We start from the raw sequence: 21,371 nt of genomic DNA, 5'->3' as shown, positions 1-21,371 counted from the left end.
TGAATCTATTTAGGGAAGAATATATGCTTACTAAAATAAAAGAAGTATTTGCATTTTAAGCATCTTAAAAATTCTTATAACCTATAATCATGGTCTTGCTCCACTTGTATGCAAGCACTGACAAGCTACTAAAAGCAGAACCACATTTTCCTATATTTTCAAACCCTCAGGAGTTGGTCTAGTAGTAGGACAAAGGCCTTAACGTTAATGACAGCTAACATAGAGTCTCTGTCAAATAACAGAATCTTTGATTTTTGAAACTTAGGAATCCAAGTTCTGGATTAGTTGGCATTCTTCCTGCATGCATTTCACCTGGAAATGGTGATGTCCATATGTAAGAACTTAGGTGATCCAGGAAAGGACAATGCATATTAAAAGTATGTGTAAAAACATTTTCAGTAAACAAGAAAAGGAAAATAGTTAAATCCATATGGAGGTGAATATATATTGAAGTTGAATATAAGAAGGGAAATTTGATGAATGATCTTACTAATTATTTCAATTAGAAAGGGAAATACTATGATTCAAAATGTGATTATAGCAGTCTTACAGACATAAAGTAAATATTAAATTAATAACAGTTCATAGACAAATAGGCCCATTGGGTTTTTTCAAATCTATAAACATCTATATAATATAATTTGAAAAACTCACCAATAGAGAAAGTATTTTGATCACCACCTACCCTATGAAATCTTGCTCATTCATTAATCTTTAGCCTATATTTATATTTAAAATTTTTTTTGAATTTTAATTGGTGGAAAATTGCTTCACAATGTTGCGTTGGCCTCTGCTGCGCAACACGTGAATCGGTCGTAATTATGCACACACCCACTCCCTGCCTCCCCTTCCCTCATCCACCCCCAAGGTCATCACAGAGTGGCAGGCTGACTCCCTGTGCCAGACGGCAACCTTCTATCAACTGTCTGTTTTACACACGAGAGTGTATACATGTCAAGGTTACTTTCTCCGTTCCTTTCATCCTCACCTTCCCCCACTGTGTCCACAAGTCCATTCTCAACTAGCTTCATCAGTACCATTTTTCTAGATTCCATACTTACGCATTAATGTATGATACTTGTTTTTCTCTATTTCACTCTGTATAAGAGGATTTAGATTCATCTACCTCACTACAACTGAGTCAAATTTGTTCCTTTTTATGGCTGAGTAATAGTCTGCTGTATATATGTACCACACTTTTTTATCCATTCATCTGTCAATGGACAGCTTGGTTGCTTCCATGCCCTGGCTATTATGAATATTAATAATTTAATTAAAAAAGAATCTGAATTTTAAAAATTAGACTCAGTTCAGTTATGTGGAATTCCTATTTTGGATGCAGATTATCTAGTTTAATGATATACTTGGATAATAATTTCAGAAATTTATTCAGAGTAAGCCAAATTGTATATATAAAATCATTGCATTATTGTTAATACTCCAAATATGAAAATGCTCCACCCCACAAGCACATTCAAAACATGATTTGAAACTCATAACTATAAAGATTATTCATAAGAATCAACTTAATCTACAAAGTAGCCAAAATACAGAACACATAATGATATAAAAACTGCTGTAATACCACTTCTTTGGGGAAAAAAATCACTTCATGTTTTTAGTTGACAAACCTGTCCTGGTCCAAAAGATTGCCCATTGTAGGTAATGCCCCTGGAAGACTTCCGTTCCCATCCTCACCCATGTTAAAGTAGCCCCGGGTCTCCTGCTGTGGGCAGGTTTGAAGAAAAATTAGGATTAGGACAGGTGTCAGTGGGGATTTTGGGGGTTTGCTTAGTAGCAATTATTATTAAAATGATAATAATAACAATGGCCTTTATTAAACAAGTAACTCCCCACAAAGACTCTTTTGCAGTAAGTTAGAATCCAATATGTTCAAAGCATTAACTGTTAGTGACATTTAAATTTCAGCTTTTAGTACTTTCTGTAAGATAAATTTTAGTTCTTACATCATGCATCACCACTGGGTGACACTTGAAATCAGCATGTTGGTTTTTCTATTTTCAGACATGCCCAGTAATCCATGAACAATGTTCCTTAAATAAGCATGTGTCCCATTGCTTTACCCAGAGTTTTAACTGGATGTAAAAAGTTCAGTTAGTGGAAACGCTTAATATAATAGTCAATCTTGGCTGAGAGGACTATTTCAGTAAAAACAAATAAATAAATAAGGTGAATGACTGCTTTGTGTATTTAAAAAAATCATTAACGACCCTAGTCAAACGTTGACGGCTGTAGAATGTAGTATTTCAGAAAAAGCGAACAGTGGTCTCTCCTTACCTGTGATTTCCCTTTCCATGGTTTCAGTTACTTGCAGTGAACTAGAGTCTAAAAATATTAAAAAGGAATATTCTAGAAGTAAACAATCCACATGTTTTAAATTAGGCTCCTTAGTTGTGTGATGAAATCAAGATCCTTCCTGCCCCAGGCCCCCAGCCATCAACACTGTGTGTTACTGACACCCAACCATCAACACTGCTCTGGCTCCATGATCCGGGATCACCGGAAGCAGACGATCCTCCTTCTGATGCATCATCAGAAGGTCAAAAATAGTCACAATACCTGCATCATTCATCTAACTTCATCTCTAAAATGTACAATTTTTAGTCATTTCACATCATCACAAGAAAGGTGAGTACAGTACAAAGTATTTTAAGAGGGAGACGGCAGATGCTGTAATAAAAGTTATTCACGTAATTCACATATGGTTATAATTGCTCTCTTTTGTGATTAGTTATTATTGTTAACCTCTTGCTATGTCTAATTTATAAATTAAACTTTGTATAGGGAAAGCAGTATGTTTAGGTTTCAGAATTACCGGAGGTTTCAGGCATCCACTGGTGGTCTTGGAAAGTATCCCCTTTGGATAAGTGAGGACTACTGTCCAGTCCACATTTATTTAATTTCACCATTTAAAATTTGAGATTAGCAGGTTTTAAAAAGCGCAACCCACTTCTCATCTTTGTGCTTCTGTCGTTTTGAACTGCCTGCTATTATGTCAGTTTTCTCCCTTCTCTAAACATCATTTTCAGCCATCTTATCCTACAGGCATAAAATACATGACTGTGGAAGCAAGTCATCATAGCAGAATGAAAGGAAAGGAAGACAAACTAAAATTTTTAGTAAAATCAATTGTGAGAATTATACTAGTCATGGGAGAGAGCTGTGACATCTGACGGTCTCAACTGAAAGCTGGGCATCTAATAATTAACTGTAAATATAAGCAACTTTATTAGCTAAGATCATTTCACCCCCTTCTTAAGCAAGAAGAATAGCTATTTAAAGATTTATTTAAGAAACGATCAAATGATGCACATGAAGTACTTAGCAATATTCTTAATATATACCTCTAGCTACTATAAAACTTGGTGAATGATTTTATAGAAGAGGAGAGTAAAAGGTGATTTCAATATTTTGAGTCTTAGTGCCATTAACACAGATATGGGAGTGTAAGAAGATAGTTGCTTTTTCATGTTTTTATGTAAGTTAACAGTGGGGCATATGAGTATAATCTCTTGAGAAACACTTGGGAATTGAAAATTAAAATTTAAATTGCAAACACAGAAAATCAGAGCTTAGCTGAAAGTACAGTGAAATACTAAACACTTGAGGATGGAAGAATGAGTACTATATTAGACATAAGACAATGCTTTAGTTGTGTTGGTCATTTATCATTCTTGAACCACAATTTGTTTTCAACTAAAAAATAAAACTTATTGACTGTACAATGGCTGAGGTTTTTATGAGATTTTAAATTTTATGCAATGAAGCTCTCTATAGTCATGTATGAACAATATTCTCTGTTTGTAGGGATCTTTAAGGTTTTAACTGAGTGAATTATTTTACTTAGGTTAATGGCATAAATTAGCTTTAATAATAGCATAAGTGTGGTTAATTGCAATTGTATCTGTGAAATTATTGCTTGGGGGATCAAATATTCAAAAATTAATCTCTTTGCCAAGAGGGTTATAGAATTCAGCTCAAATTATTATTGTTGAACCAAAGTCTGTAGCAGCAGCATCAAAATTAACATAAAGAAAAAAAGAAGGTGGGTGGGACAAGTTTTGAGAAATAAATTATACTTGAGTTTTAGTATTTCAAATGGAGAATAGCTGATATATATTATATTTTTGGAAAATATTTTATTCATATTACTTTATCTTTAATGGGTCCAGGGCCTTATAAGAATGTAGCTGCCTACAAAGAAATTACTAGGACAAAAAACTAACCCAAATTTCATGTACTTAAAAGATAATTTTAATGAAAAGAAATGAAGGAAACAATAGTAAAGGTTAATAAAACTAAAAGCTGATTCTTTGAGAATATAAACAAAGTTGCAGTATAAAAAATTAATACACAGAAATCATTTGGATTCCTATATACTAACAATGAAAAATCAGAAAAAGAAATTAAAGAATCAGTCCCATTCACTATTTCAACAAAAAAAATTAAATAGCTAGGAATAAACTTACCTAAGGAGACAAAAGAACTGTACACAGAAAATTATAAGACACTGATGAAAGAAATCAAAGACAACATAAACAGATGGAGAGATATTCCATGATCCTGGGTAGGAAAAAACAATACTGTGAAAATGACTATACTACCAAATGCAATCTACAGATTCAGAGCAATCCTTACCAAATTACCAATGGCATTTTTCACAGAACTAGAGCAAAAACTTTCACAATTCATATGGAAACACAAAGACCCAGAACAGCAAAAGCAGTCTTGAGAAAGAAGAATGGAGCCGGAGGAAGCAGGCTTCCTGACTTCAGATTATACCACAAAGCTACAGGCATCACTGGAGAAGGAAATGGCAACCCATTCCCGTACTCTTGCCTGGAAAATTCCATGGACTGAGGAGCCTGGGAGACTACAGTCCATGGGGTTTCAGAGAGTCAGACATGACCAAGTGACTTCACCCACAGTCATCAAAACAGTATGTTACTGGCAGCAAAACAGAAATATAGACCAATGGAACAAGATAGAAAGCCCAGAAGTAAACCCACACAACTACGTGTACCTTATTTTTGACAAAGGAGGCAGTAATATACAATGGGGCAAAGACAGCCTCTTCAATAAATGGTGCTGGGAAAACTGGAGAGCTACCTGTAAAAGAATGAAATTGTAACACTTCTTAACACCACTACCAAAGATAAACTCAAAGTGGATTAGAAGTCTAAATGTAAGACCAGACACTATAAAACTCTTAGAGGAAAACATTGGCAGAACACTCGATGACATAAATTAAAGCAAGATCCTTTATGACCCACCTCCGAGAATAACAGAAATAAAAACAAAAGTAAACAAGTGGGTCCTGATTAAACTTAAAAGCTTTTGCACAGCAAAGGAAACTATAAGCAAGGTGAAAAGACAACCCTCAGAATGGGAGAAAATAATAGCAAATGAAACAACTGACAAATGATAAATTTCCAAAATATACAAGCAGCTCATACAACTCAATGCCAGAAAAACAAACCCAATCAAAAAGTGGGTAAAGGACCTAAACAGACATTTCTGCAAAAAAGACATACAGATGGCTAACAAACACATGATAAGATACTCAACATTGCTTATTATTAGAGAAATTCAAATCAAAACTACCATAAGATATCACCTCACACCAGTCAGAATGGCCATCATCAAAAAGTCTACAAACAATAAATGCTGGAGAGGGTGTGGAGAAAAGGGAACACTCTTGCACTGTTGGTGGGAATGTAAATTGATACAGTCACCATGGAGGATGGTGTGGAGATTCCTTAAAAATCTAGGAATAAAACGACCATATAACCCAGCAATCCCACTCCTAGGCATATACCCCAAGGAAACCAAAACTGAAAAAGACACATGCACCCCATTGTTCATTGCAGTGCTATTTACAAAGCTAGAACATGGAAGCAACCTAGATGTCCATTGACAGATGAATGGATAAAGAAGTTCTGGTACATACACACAATGGAATATCACTCAGCCATAAAACGGAACACCTTTGAGTCAGTTCTAATGAGGTGGATGAACTTAGAGCCTATTATAGAGAGTGAAGTAAGTCAGAAAGAGAAAGGTAAATATTGTATACAAACACATACATACAGAATCTAGAAAGATGGCACCAAAGAATTTATTTACAGGGTAGCAATGGAGAAACAGACATAGAGGAAAGACTTATGGACATGGGGAGAGGGGAGGAGAGGGTGAAACGTATGGAGAGAGTAACATGGAAACTTACATCACCATATGTAAAATAGACAGCAATGCAAATGTGCTGTATGTCTCAGGAAACTCACACAGGGGCTCTGTATCAGCCTAGAGGGGTGGGGTGGGGAGGGAGAGGGGAGGGAGGTTCAAACGGAGGGGATATATGTACACCTATGGCTGATTCATGTTGAGGTTTGACAGAAAACAGCAAAATTCTGCAAAGCAATTATCCTTCAATTAAAAAATTAATTAATTAATAAAAGACAATTTTGTATTTCATCTTAGTATGAAGGGGAAAATTTTTTTCTTGTTTCATGTAACTTTTTATTATGAATAAAATTATATTACAGATAATTATCAAAAGCTCAAAAAAAGCAATGGAGAATAAGCCACGTAAGTCTATGACAGTATTTAATATGCTATAATAATAACTAGATAATTAAAAAAGAATAGGTTTAAAGAGATTTCATTTCACTTTTAGATTTTTGAATTTATTTTGTCATTTATTCTAAAAATGGTTAATTCAATTAATGTCAGAGTTCACATACTTTGTATAATATTTATACTAGGGTTTGGTACAGAGGTGGAAAATCACTGGAAATAAGTGCAAATACTTATAAAATTAAACAATCTGTAGATAATATTTTCAAATCTTTTTAAGCAAGATCATCAAAAATAATTTTTTATATCCTGATATTGCTACATATTTGTATAAACCTCACATTATTATAATTCATTCCTAGACATTTTTGTGAATATAATTTAAAACTCCAGCAATAGAATTTATATCTAAAATATAAGCCACAACGTACAAAATGCTAATAGATTTCTACATATATTACTGAAAGCCTTTGCTAAGTGATAAGGGTCATATGCTTTATCAAATTGTCTCAATTTTTAATGATCCTATGGTGCCGCTTCTTTTATCTTTGTTATTTTTTTTTTCTTATTTTTCTAGATTGCTGCAAGTGCAACTGTCAGGAATAAGGAATCACAGTATCATCATACAGACACACACACACAGGTCAAAAGCTCTTTCTTTCCTTTTATAATACAAAGAATGCTTTTTACTGCTGCCAATTTAAACCAGCTTTTCATATGCACTTAAATAAAAGCAAATGAATAAACATACCAAAAAAATTCAGAGCATAATTTTCCAAAAGAAACAATGCTAATAAAAAAAATTGTACTAACACACTCAAATGTATATACATACACCTTTTTTTAATATAACTCTTATTAATATATTTACTTAATTCATTCTCTAAATATTTAATGAGTGCTCAAGCACTGTGATTGGGATTGGGAATATGTGATGTTGAATTAGAGATGAAACCTGTCTTGTGGAAGGGAAGACAGAGGAATGAATTAGAGATTATTGACCACTGTGATAAATTATATGATAAAATCAGACATACAATTAATTCAAGGAAGTCTTTTGGGAGAATAGTTTTAAACTGCCACAATTTATTTTGCATTTTCAATATGGCTTAAATATATCTACTCTTTATTCTTTAAGGTCATATATAAAGCCTATACCACTCATTCATTTTACTTACTGCAATCTCTCTTTTTTTGAGGAAACTACTCTCAGGGAATTCTTTAAAAGATTGCCATTGGAATACATTCAACATTCTCAAGTCCCCTTCATGCTCACGCTGCTAAAATAGTCATGCACCTGTAGGCCACCTATTTCATCTCAAGAAAATCACAAAATTCTTTTTAATGACAATTCAATCCCTTATCTAAAGATTATAGAGAAAGAGTTGTAGAAGCTATGAAATGTACACAGAAAAACACAAGAATAGAAACATGTACATCAATTATTTGGTCTCATCCATTGTCCTTTTGGCTAGTCAGTGATGTGACAATGTGACTTATAAAACTTACTGCATATTCTTACTGAGGCAGAGTAGTAGGTTTGCTTTGTTTTGCTTTTTGTTTCCTATGACAACTATATCTATTTTACAGTATTTTTTTAAATTAAGGAAGATGAATTATATATGGCCTTAATGCCCATTTAATATATCGTCTAAAACAAGCATGGCTATTTTTTTATTTCATTAGATAAGACTATGTTCCCATTATTTGTAACTGCACTGATTTTGAATTGATGGTACTTTGGGTAGAATCTGAATTGTAGTTTTATCCTTTCATAACTCCTGAGGAAATAGTGTGTGTACACTCAGCTGCTAACCTGTGTCTGACTCTCTGTGACCCCATGAACAGCAGCCTACCAGGCTCCTCTGTCCACGGGATTTCCCAGGCAAGAAAAATGGAGTGGCTTGCCATTTTCTTCTCCAGGGGATCTTTCCAAGCCAGGGGTTGAACACAGGTTGCCTGCATTGGAAGACAAACTCTTTACCACGAAGCCACCAGGGAAGCCCTAAAGAAATAGTAGGTTTGTATTATTTTAGAACATATTAAATAATTATTTTAAGCACAACACATATTTTTTTTTTGCTTTAAAAAGTTTGTCAACATAAATTAAGAATTTTGAAAAGAAGCCCACTTTATCAAATAATTTGTAAAAACTGATATGAGGTAGCTTGTCTGTGTAAAAGTCCTGGCAGAAAATCTTTACTGACAAAATTTTGTTAATATATTTGATTGAACCATATGGTAGTACTGTTTTTGCAAGTTAAAAATGCTGGCCTTTTGCCTAATATATAGGCAAAACTACCTATTATATGTACTAGATTCCAAAAAACATATATCTCTTTACTGTGTATTAATGTAAAAAGGACATACAATGTTTTGATCTTCTGGTATATTCTTTATGTAATTTAAAAGATTTTAATGTGTGAATATACTACTTACATCTTAGAAAATAATGAGGAATTAAATATTTGGACTTGGTGGTATTTGTTTGGCTTATTAAAAGTAACTCCTGGATGTTTTTTCGTGGGCTATGACATGTATGGAATCATGTATCTCTGGACCAAACAATGATCTACCAAAATGTATTCTGACTTTCAAGGCTTCCCTGGTGGCTCAGTGATAAAAAACCTACTTGTCAATGCAGGAGACTCAGCTTTGATCCCTAGGTTGGGAAGATCCCCTGGAGGAGGAAATGGCAACCCACTGCAATATTCTTCCCAGGGAAATCCTATGGACAGAGGAGCCTGATGGGGTTGCAAAGAGTAGGTTACAACTTAGCCACTAAACAACAATAAAATCTGGACTCTGTTGTGAATTACCACGTCACAGCTAAACGGCTATTGCCAATAGTGCAAAGACTTCAGTATCTAGTAATAAGCATTAAACTGGTCACCAGTCTCTAACCACAAGGACAGAATTTCACATTTTAGGTAGAAAAATCATTTAGAGGTTGGACTACTAAGTACCTAAGGAGCCTGAATCTGTGTAAAATTTATACTTTTTTTTTTTTTCCAAAAGGACAGCTCTCATGCTAACTGCTGACCTGGAACAACTGTATCTGAGGCACAGGTACTATTCAATTCCTCCGGCTAAAGGAAGTTAGTCGCTCAGTCATGTCTGACTCTCTGTGACCCCATGGAGTGCAGCCCTCCAGGCTCCTCTGTCCATGGGATTCTCCAGGCAGGAATACTGGAGTGGGTTGCCACGCCCTTCTGCAGGAAGTCTTTCCCACCCAGAGATCGAACCCAGGTCTCCTGCATTACAGGTAGATTCTTTACCGTCTGAGCCATCAGAAAGAGCACGCTATTTCTGTTAAAAAATGATGACTTACGGACCTGTTAACAACATAGAAGAAGGTTTTGAGAGGAGTGGAAGTTACATGAAAGGATTCCGCATTCTGGGAAAGAAAGCACTCTTTAACCCTTAAGTAATGTTTTAGAGAATCTCTAGGGGGATCATAACAAAGTTACTGAGGAGCGGCTCCCAGTCTAAAGACAAATGCTTTAGTAGCATCCCTTTTTGGAGAAGGCAATGGCACCCCACTCCAGTACTCTTGCCTGGAAAATCCCACAGACGGAGGAGCCTGGTGGGCTACAGTGCATGGGGTCGTGAAGAGTCGGACACGACTGAGCGACTTCACTTTCACTTTTCACTTTGATGCACTGCAAAAGGAAATGGCAACCCACTCCAGTGTTCTTGCCTGGAGAATCCCAGGGACGGGGGAGCCTGGTGGGCTGCCGTCTAGGGGGTCGCACAGAGTCGGACACGACTGAAGTGACTTAGCAGCAGCAGCAGCAGCATCCCTTTTGTATAACAAAGATACAGTAGCTTGATGGGTGCTACATCGCCATTACACAAGCATCCATCAACAAACTACAGTGAAAAGTAATTGTTTTTCAGACAGTGACTGATCTGTTTTTCAGACAGATCTCTAGCCTGTGACTGCTTGTAGCGATTCCAGTTTTAATGCAAAGAAGAAATGGCATTTACCAAGAATACCTCATGTGTTGTACACGTAGGCGGCTGTGTTCAGTCCTGTCTGACTCTTTGCGGTCCTACGGACTGTAACTCACCAGGCTCCTATGTCCACAGAATTTTCCAGGCAAGAATACTGGAACAGTTTGCCATTTCCTACTCCAGGAAACCTTCCTAACCCAGGGATCAAGCCCAAGTCTTTGTGTCTCTTGCACTGGGCGGCTGGATTCTTTACCACGGCGCCTCCTGGGAAGCTTGTACTGTACTTCACAGCTTTAATTCATCGCCAACAAAGGAGGCATAGCCAAGATAGGACAGGAAGAACATTTTAAAATTCCTATTGTTTCTATCACATCTTGTTTAATTTACGTTTCTGTACATGATTTAACATAAAAGTAATTAGTAGACTTATGCATGCATAAAATTTTCTCAAGTTTAACATACTTAAAATTGAGATGAGGGCTCAACTCTAGGCATTACATTCTTACCAAAAGAGCTTGAAATCATCTGCTGTAGTACTCTAAAGTGTAACCATGGTTTAAACTAGGCAATTGGGTACTTGGGCATATGCCCATCACATTCTGTTAACGGAGTTTGCTATGGGATAAAAACATTTAGTATTATGGAGTACAATGCATATATATAAACATAGCATCCCATTTCCTAGTGTGCTAATTGTGTCTTGATTTTTTTTTCAAAGAGTTTCCCCTCCCATGACAGATGGAGAATTGGCGGGGCTGTCCTTGAACTTTTCTTGTCCTCTCCTGGCTAAAGAGTGGACACATGACCAATGTTAACCAGAGTCTCTCTCCCTTATGACTATCAATCTTGAACAGAAAAATAGCAAAGTCCAAAGACAGCTGCAGCTGACCTATCCAGATAGCAGCCTGTTGAAAGTTTTCCCCAGTAGCTCTTTCACTCAATGGATTTGCTCTATACACATGACAAACTTATTTTATCTATGTTTGATAATAAAATTATTTCTATCTGACATAAGACAGAAAGTCAGAATTTAAATGGATGCCAATAATGGAGAAATACAGATCCATTTTTTTTTTCCCATTGGGCTAGGGGATTGCTTATTCCTCTAAATGAGAAAAATGTTCTAAGTAAAAATTCCTCAGAAGTATAGAAATCCATATATTCATCCCGTCACTTCTTTGTTAACTGATTAAATAAAAAAATAATCAGTGGGTGTAAGTATAGGCCTATTTCAAATGAAATAAGCAAGTATCATCATTTGGTTAATAGTAAAAACAAGGTGATATTTATTGCTACATGCCAAACACACGTTGAAGTGTTTTGTATGTGTATTAATTAAATTGCTTCTTGTAATAAACCTGTGCATTAGCTATAACAATATCCTCATTTATCACATATGAAACTGAAGCAACTAGTTATATTTATAAAATGTCGTACAGCTAGGAGAATGGAAGAGCACCCATATAAACATAGACACTGTCCATTCAGTATCTATCGTCTTCTTCCTCACATTGCCTCTCACGTTCTATTCAAATTTAAACCTTTGGGATTTTTTTTTTTTTTAGTAGTACAAACAATTCGACCAACTTTGAGTATAATTTCCTTGTTCTTCATCGTCTCTTTTTGGTAACACAAGTCAGCAAAGCAAGATTTGCACGTGTGCAAGAAAGGACTCAGTAAGCTTGAGTTGTCCAAAACCTATTCAAAAGAAAGGTTTGGCCCTTGTCCAGCTCCTGGGAGCTAACCTTTAGTTATGCAACTTCTTATGCAATGAGTGTCTTAGTTTACCTAAGGCCTTGGGCCATGCAAGGATATTGTATACAAACAATGTGATTTATCGTGGAACCATGGGATACCATATATTAGTTTGAAGACTGAAGGTGTTTGGAATTAACTAAAGTCAGCCAGGTACGCAGTCAATGGGCTATACTGACCAATGCCCAGAAAAGAACGTAGACACCAAGGCTTCCCGCTGACAAGCTGAGCTTGCCTGGTTGGCAGTACTGTAAGCATGCTGTCACACAGGGTTACTGAAGGATTAAGTGCTCACCGTTAAACTCCCCAGAAAGGCGACTGGCAGCCTCGCCTGTTCTCTCCTGGACTCTGTCCTACATACCTTTCACCTTTCCTGATTTCAATCTGATCCCTGCGCTGGAATAAACCATATCCATGCATGTAACAGCTTTCCTGAGTTTGGTGAGTCCTTCTTCCAAGTCATCGAAACGGAAGGCGGTCTTGGGGACTGCCAAACACAATGACTTTTTCTTTTTCACTTTTGAAAAATGACATTCAAACAGGGAAAGACAAACAAGTGCTTTTTGAGATTAGGAGGTACTGATAAACACTTAAAAATGTAAGATATCTCTGAATCCTCTAGATGATTAGATTAAGCCTTGTTTATGAAGGTATTTATCTTTCTTATTCTTATAATAAAAACCAGACAGTCATGTTTTTCTTTTGGCTGCAAATGTATAAAAAACTGAAAAAAAGCATGATGAAAACAAAAGTCATGCATAATGCAGCAATCAGGGGAAAGGACTATTGCAATATGGTGTATGTGCTCTGGTCTTCCACCTCCACTTTATGACTTTATTTTAGTCTTTATTTAGTACTTGTTCTCTACTGGGAGTATCACCTGTTCTGTCTGGTAATGCGCAACAAAGGAAAGTCAAAAAATATTAGGAGAGGTGTGGAAAGGTGTTCTAGGGTGGAGAACCCCAAGGAGGAGAAAAAAAAAATCACTGTTACTTTTTTTTCTCTTGGTCTCTTGGGAAAACTCTACCAAGCAAACACATCAATGAGGATTTCAGGATCTTTAAAACCTTTGAAAGATAGCTCCACTGGAAAATGCAGCTTGTGGAGGCTGTCATCCACCAACCTTACCTTGTGCTAATGATATCATGAGAAGCGGATGAGCATTATCACCAGAAAAAACCAAACCTGAAAATCACTCCTGCAGTCAGATCCTCTGGCCAAACTCTACCTCAGCTTTCAGACTCCACTCCCTTAGAGACACACACACCACACACGCTCTTACACATACACACACACCAGTTCAAGGCAGCATTCCAGTTTGCAGAGATTTATCTTAGATTAGTATGGTTTGGTACTTAAAATTAGCGTTTTCTATTTCTATATTTTCTCTAATAATGATTATAAAGAAGGTAGTCAGAATTTAAAACTAACATTAGTTCTCAACATTGTCAGGAACCAGAAACAACACGCAATCTATAAATATATTTAATTATATATATATATATTTATGACTAGAATAATGATTACTTAATAATTTACTTTTCCTCCAATTAACAATATGTGAAAAATTTCTCTGCATCTTTAAATATACTTAAAAATTTCTCATTGAATCCATAGTACTATATGGTGTGACTATGATGAACAACTCTCTGTTTTTGGAGATTTTTATATTTCCCTTTTTTGATAGTTAACTTTTTATTACTTTAAATTTTTTTTAAAAATTTGCTAAAGTTTTTTATAATTAAATATTGGTGCCATTGTTTGCTTAAATATTTGGAGTAAATTACTATAATCAGAATTATGCTTCAGTGAATGTAAATAGCTTGTTCTGTCATCAAGTATTTTAAGAAATTCTTAGTAGCTTCAAAATAGTACATTCCACATGTTTTTTAACTTTTGAAAACAGCATTTTAAAAATATCATTTTACAAAATCCTTTTGAGTACATCCATATAACCTATTACAAACAAGCTTAAACTAAGTAAATTCCTAGAAATTAAATTGTATAAAACCATTTTAAGGTATTTGATGTGTATTTTCAACTTACCCACCAGAAATCTTGAATTTGCAATCTCATCAACAAAAGTTCAATTCATTCTTAAAGTCTAGTTGGCATAAGTTGGAGAACTTGCACACTGAATTTGACAATGATAATAATATTTAATATGTATCAAGCACTTACTTTTTTATATCCTGTCACATTTGATTCCCAGAACAATTCTAAGAGATAGGTACTATATGATTTCCATTTTAGAGATAAGAAAACTGATTTAGGGGTATTATTTAACTCTCTCAAATTCCCAGAGCTAGTAAGTGGAATAAACCTAACATAATCGTATTCTCACTGTTTCTTCAGAACCACTAATAAGACAATATGAGCACATTTAACAATGTAATATTAACACTGTAGAAAAAATAAGCTCAAGTCTAAAATTTTCTTTAAATTTTCAGTGTGTGTATGCAAAAATGTCTCCCTTAGAATTCATTAAACTACTAACAAAAGTGTATGACACATATTTTAAAGGTATTATTTATACAGGAAAGTGTTAATGAAAGTGTCAGTCGCTCTTGTGACCCCATGTACTGCAGCCCTCCAGGCTCCTCTGTCCGAGGGATTTTCCAGGCAAGAATATTGGAGTGGGTTTCCCTTTCCTTCTCCAGGGCATCTTCCCAACCCAGGGATTGAACCTGGATCTCCTGCATTGCAGGCAGGTTCTTCACCATCTGAGCCACCAGGGAAGTATTTACATAGGAAGCTACTACAAATAAATAATACGATTATAAAATACTTACAAAAATACACATTCTTATCCAAAAATAAAGATGTGACACTTTTTTCCCCAGGTGGTAAAGAATCCTCTGGCCAATGCACACAAGAGACATGAGTTCGATCCCTGGGTCAGGAGGGTCCCCTGGAGAAGGAAATGGCAACCCACTCCAGTATTCTTGCCTGGAGAATCCCATGGATAGAGGAGCTTGGCTGTCTACAGTCCATGGGGTCACAAAGAGTTAGGCATAACTGAGCATGCATGCATGTAATTTACTTACATATGCAATAATAAAGATAATTTTTAAAATCTCTTGGTAGGTAAGCTCACCACTGAGCACATAGCACACAACTTCTATGGGTCTTTGCCTAGCAATTTTTATCAGTCATGTATTTAAGAAATTTGTGCCTTTCATGTTTCCCATTTCACTTTCTGAAAAAACCAGTGTTTCGATGTTAATGGGGTGTATTTTCTATCATAAATTACTTTTGTCTTTTGATTGATAAAAGCAGGCTGAGAAATAAAGCATATATAGCAAACGTAAAGTGCTTGCATGTGAAGCATTACTAGCGTGTTCTAGCAAAATGAAGTATATTTATACACGAATATATGCCATGACAAAGACTACCATAAAAAGGTGCCCAAAATATCAGATAATAGCATTTATTTTATTCTTGTAGTGTCATACCATCTTCCTGCTCATACAGAAGAATCTTTAATTTATGAACTTTTAGAAGTAATATACTCTTGAGTTTACTAGGGAAAGAATGGAAAACAAACTTAGAAAAATAATTCTAGGCTTATTTCTGCTACTTATTACCTGTGTCACACTGGGCAAACAAATTAGCTTCTTTGTTCCTTGTTCTCTCATATATAAAGCAAAGTGATGGTTACATTACATTTTCTAATTCTGTATTTTTCTAGGTTCAAAGTATCTATGAATATATTACTTAGCTAGCGATTTGTTTCTTTTCACTTGATTTTTGTCCCTGAGAATAGTGACAAGTTGTGACAAGAATTAGCCACTTTCACTACAATTTAAACACAAGCACCTGGGGGAATTAATATTCACTGGAGTTTATGGACTGAAAGTCATCACAGAGAGTGTTTTGGATCCTCTGCAATCTGCAGTTTTACCCAACAGTATATGTGGTTCATTGTATCACCTCTTTGTACCTCTCCAAATGAGCTAATTTAAGACATGTTTAAAGATTTAATCATAATTACTATAGGTTAAAAAGTGGTAGAGAGGCCCTATTCTTGTTTCAGGATGTAATCATATAAACATCTATTTTATAAAATTAGTTTTAGAAGTTATCCAGCATTATAGTCTTATTCACCCTAAAGGTATTAAAATAATCTTTCTACTAGTGCCCCACCATATTTAGATTTTAGGCTAGATTTTTATTATGATATAGCTTATTTATTAAATGTATATATGAACCAGGAACTGGCCTAAATGTTTCCATGCAATATTTCACTGCTTTCATACCAACCATAAAGGCATAAAATTTTTCTTTCCCATTTCACAGAAAAGATAGCAGAGATTTAAAGATTAGAAAGTCAAAATGACTTGCCCCACGTCACAATGCTAGTAAAGCATAGACATCCAGGTCTAAGTCAGTCGAATCTAAAGCCCATACTCTGAAACGCTGCAACTTTATTTTCTCTGAAAGAAAGAAAAGAAAACAGGTACCTTAAACAGCAGATGAATCAGTCTTCTCTAGCCTTTAATCTATGACATGGTATCCAGATTCACAGTTGTGACTCCTAATGGCCCCTAATACGCTGCGAGCTAAATTGTTTCAATTGTGTCCAACTCTTTGATTTTTTGACTCCTTATAGAAAATAAAAAATAATGTTAAGAACAAAGCAATACTAAGGGTGAGATTTTCCTTAGTGTAAGTGTCAGGTCAGTTTATTGATCTTTCTCGGTTCTTGTTTCATCACAACAAAAATTTGCAACAAAAGACTAAACAGTTTAAAACAACAGACAACTTACAGCTCAGTTCAGCTCAAGCAGACAGATCTTTTATTAAACAGACACTCCCAAGATAGGAGAGCAGGCCAATCCCAAAGGAGTTGTTATCGTCATCCCTCTTGACTTGCCCCTTTTTATACTTCCTATCTCCTCCTTTTGCTGTGCCCCGTGCCAAAGAGGGCTTCTACCCACCACCAGTCAATGAAAGGGAATGGAAATAGGCATATTCTCAAGGCCAACTGATGGTTGCAAGTTATATAATAGCAGCCTCTGTTGTGTGTGTCTTCCCGTAATTCAGAGTGTTTTAATCACATGTATATATGTGTAGAATATTTATGAACCCTTAATGAGCTCCTAGCTGCCTAAGATTACTTGGAAAAGACCCCTTGGTTACTTTTTAATCCTATTTGTGCCTAGGGTGCATGTGCAGGAGTTAAATAAGTCTCTGTGGTCATTTTTGTAGCATATCTGTGAGCTCTCCTGGGTGTGTTTGGAATGGGGTTTAGAGAAAAGTTTGCCTTCATTTCAGCTAGGCCACCCCTCCTTGCTTATACCTAACTTCCTACCTAACATAAGCACTAGACTTGAATTACTTTCAAGTTATCATGAATGAAATTCCTGACAGATTTGTCAGAATTGGGATTCAATGTAACTTCAGAAATTATTCATACATACACATACACACTTGCGCTGGTAGTGGTCCTCAGATGCTCAGTCATGTCTGACTGTTACCCACGGACTCTAGCCCACCAGGCTCTTCTGTCTATGGGAGTCTCCTGGCAAGAATACTGGTGTGGGGTGCCATTTTCTCCTCCAGGGGATCTTCCCAACCCAGGGATGAAAGCCACATTTCTACATCTGCTTCATTGGCAGGTGGATTCTTTATCACAATGCCACCTGGGAAGCCCCAAAGCCCATACACACACACACACTCATAAAATCTTTACAGAATACCTCAATGTTTCGAACATTCACACTGTGTAATAAACAAAGATTTTGGATAGATTGTGTTGCCCAGGTCAGGATTTATAATAAACTAAGTTATTAAAAAGCTTTCCTTTAAAACTCTACACATTTTAAGGTATGGATGAAAATCATGAACCTATACTTACTTACTTTCTTTAAATTAAAAGAAAACAAGCAACATGATCTTGAATTACTAACACATTCTATATTCATTTATTTCATTTTACTTTAATATGTATGTAACAACATGCAGGATTTCCTCTTGACTACATTCTGTATAAGGAAGAAAAATAAGTAAAAGTCAAAGATTTCATTGAAAAAGTCGTACGAAAAAATGTCCTACTTTATAATTTGGGATTTTTCTAAAAATCGTGACTTTATATTATTCTGAGTCTGAGTTTTGTCAGTCCCTCTGCTAATTTATAGATTTCACCATCTTTGTGGATTCTCAGACAGCTTTGTTGCTATTATTCAGTCCCTCAGTCTTGTCTGACTCTTTGGGACCCCCTGGACTGCAACGTGCCAGGCCTCCCTATCCTTCAGCATCTCCCAGAGCTTGCTCAAACTCATGTCCATTGAGTCAGTGATGCCATCCGACCATCTCATCCTCTGTCATTCCCCTTTTCCTCCCGCCTTCAATCTTTCCCAGCATCAGGGTCTTTTCCAATGAGTTGGCTCTTTGTATCAAGTGGCCAAAGTATTGGAGTTTCAGCTTCAGCATCAGTCCTTCCAATGAATACTCAGGGTTGATTTCCTTTAGGAATGACTGATTTGATCTCCTTGCAGTCCCAGGGACTCTCAAGAGTCTTCTCCAGCAACACAGTTCAAAAGGATCAATTCTCTGGTGCTCAGCCTTTATTCCAGTATTCTTGCCATTCAGAATCCCATGGAGAGTGGAGCCAGGTGGTCTATAGTCCATAGGATCACAAAGACTCAGACATGACTGAGCAACTCACATTTCACTTTCAGCTTTTTTTATTGTCCAGCTCTCATGTCCGTACATGACTAGTGTAAAAACCATAGCGTTGACCATACGGAACTTGGTCAGCAAAGTGATGTTTCCTTGGTTAATTTAAATTCCAGATTTGTATTTTCTTATACAGCCTCCTAAAAAGTCAAAACTGTCTTAAGAAAAGGAAGTATGTTCATTCTTTTATTTTATCATGAAAGGCCCTTAAGAATTTTGAGCATGTAGGCATCCCTCTGCAAAATAACTTATCAGCAATTTAAGTCTTTAACCTTATGACTGCCTCAGATGATATACAACTATGTATGCAATCATCTTTTTTTTATGAACTATTTTAAAATGTTAGTGAATATCATTTTTTTAAACTTATACTGCCCCATTAATCTGAGTACCTTAGAATAACTAAAACACAAAAACAAATTTGAAGATGTCTTCTCCTGAAATTACCTGAATTTTATCTTATTTTTTTTAATCTGTGGCTTTATTTTAAAATCCTTTCTAAATATGAACAAAAGTTTGAAATCAAATTGTGCCATAAAATCATGGGCTGCCACTAATTTAGGAAAAAGTTAAAGACATTTTGCTTAGCTGAAATAAGGGTAATTTTCTGAAAATCCCCAAGTTTCTAGTTAATCACAAACTCTCTCAACACAAATCATATCCACATGCTGACAAATAATACAAAGACAAATCCTCCTCCGTGAAGGAAACAAATGAAGAAAGAGGAAATATACCATTTCACTGGGCTAGAGTGCATAATGCTGGCAATTTATGTCAATGGATCATGCCAGTTCCTTATTAAGACATATCATACATCAATGTTACAAGGTGGAAGGAGAGAGTAACAGTAGCAAACACATTTGATGGCATTCTGAGCTGTTGAATAGTTCAGGATCTCTTTATCAACATCTTATAACTAAATATCCCAACTCCCTCTGTCCCAACTTCGTTTATTTCAACAGACTTGTAAACCAAAATAGCCAGGAAAATCACGAAAAAGGCACTAAACATTTCTAAAAGCATCAACGCCTTAAGGTGAAACCCAAGAAATATTTTTTTTTAAGTATCCAAGGTAGGTAATTATACTAGTCTTGTTTGAGATTGGCAAAGGGGTTAAAAAATACCTCTCGAACATCCATCTATTTTATGAAATTAAAAGATAACATCATATGTTGAAGAGATATAGCCCATAAATATACTTAAGGTATCTGAGTAAGTGTTGCCTATAATATATTACATATTTAAATATGCAAAAAAGAAAAAAATAATGTAAATACATAAAACCATGACTTGTGGGTTGTTTATTATTTGAAGAAGATTCCCTGGAAATAGTAATAACCACCTTAGATAGTTACCAGAGATAAAAGAAACTACAAATGTGGTTTCTCTAAAGAATAAACTTGTGTATTCTGCAAGGATCTGTTTAAGTATTTTTAAATGGCTTACCGTCAGAGCTTAGTTTAACTAATATGGAAGATATATTTGGATATCACCTAAATGTCTCTAAAAAATCTGCAGGATAGTTTTCATAATTGGTATTAAATTTCTTGTAAATAAGAAAGCAATGGCATGAACATTACAGAAAGAGTCATCAAGTTACACGTTCATAAATAATGCTGTTCCACTTGAGAAATAAGCTTCCCACAGCATTGATTCTATCTCGGCACAAATAACTCATTGCAAAAAGCTACACACTTGCCAGGCCCGCTTTCATAGCCTTTGGAAATAGAGTGCTTAATAACTAGACTCATTAATGCTAATGGTAAATCAGTGATATTAAATATTTCTATAAATCATTTCATTAATAAAACAGAGGGGCCATTAAAGAACTATTGAACTGTTAAGCTGCAATATTTCAGAATCAGCATTTTATAAACATTTCAATTAGCACAGGTTGAGAACATTCACGAGAGGTATAGCACACTAATACCACCAGATAGAACACTGTGTACTAGTCAAGGAAATCATGCGGAGTGGGGTTTTCTTTCGAGTATTGTGATGTAGAAGAGCAATGCATGTAAACATAAGAGACAAGCAATCACTTCCAATATAATGGTTTAAATATACATATATACACCTGTAAAACCCATCTATCTATCTACATGAACTTTGTATTCTGTCTCATGTAGTTTTCAATAACCCTCTGAAGGATGGTATGCCATGATATTCACTAGCACACTCTATCATTTGACTATCACCCTTAGATGGATCATGGACAATATGAATGATACTTGAGCAGTTGAGACTAAAGGAGGAATACTTAAAGATGAAAAGAATAATGATAGCTTATGAAAGCCCTCAGTAAGACTGCTCAACACATATAAGAACTGAAAAAGGAGAACAGAGGCTATGAATTTCAAATACGGCCACAAAGGCCCGGT

The sequence above is a fragment of the Cervus elaphus genome, chromosome 9 (assembly GCF_910594005.1).
Source record: "Cervus elaphus chromosome 9, mCerEla1.1, whole genome shotgun sequence".
NCBI classification, from domain to species: domain Eukaryota; kingdom Metazoa; phylum Chordata; class Mammalia; order Artiodactyla; family Cervidae; genus Cervus; species Cervus elaphus.
Note: the sequence above shows the minus strand (reverse complement) of the source record.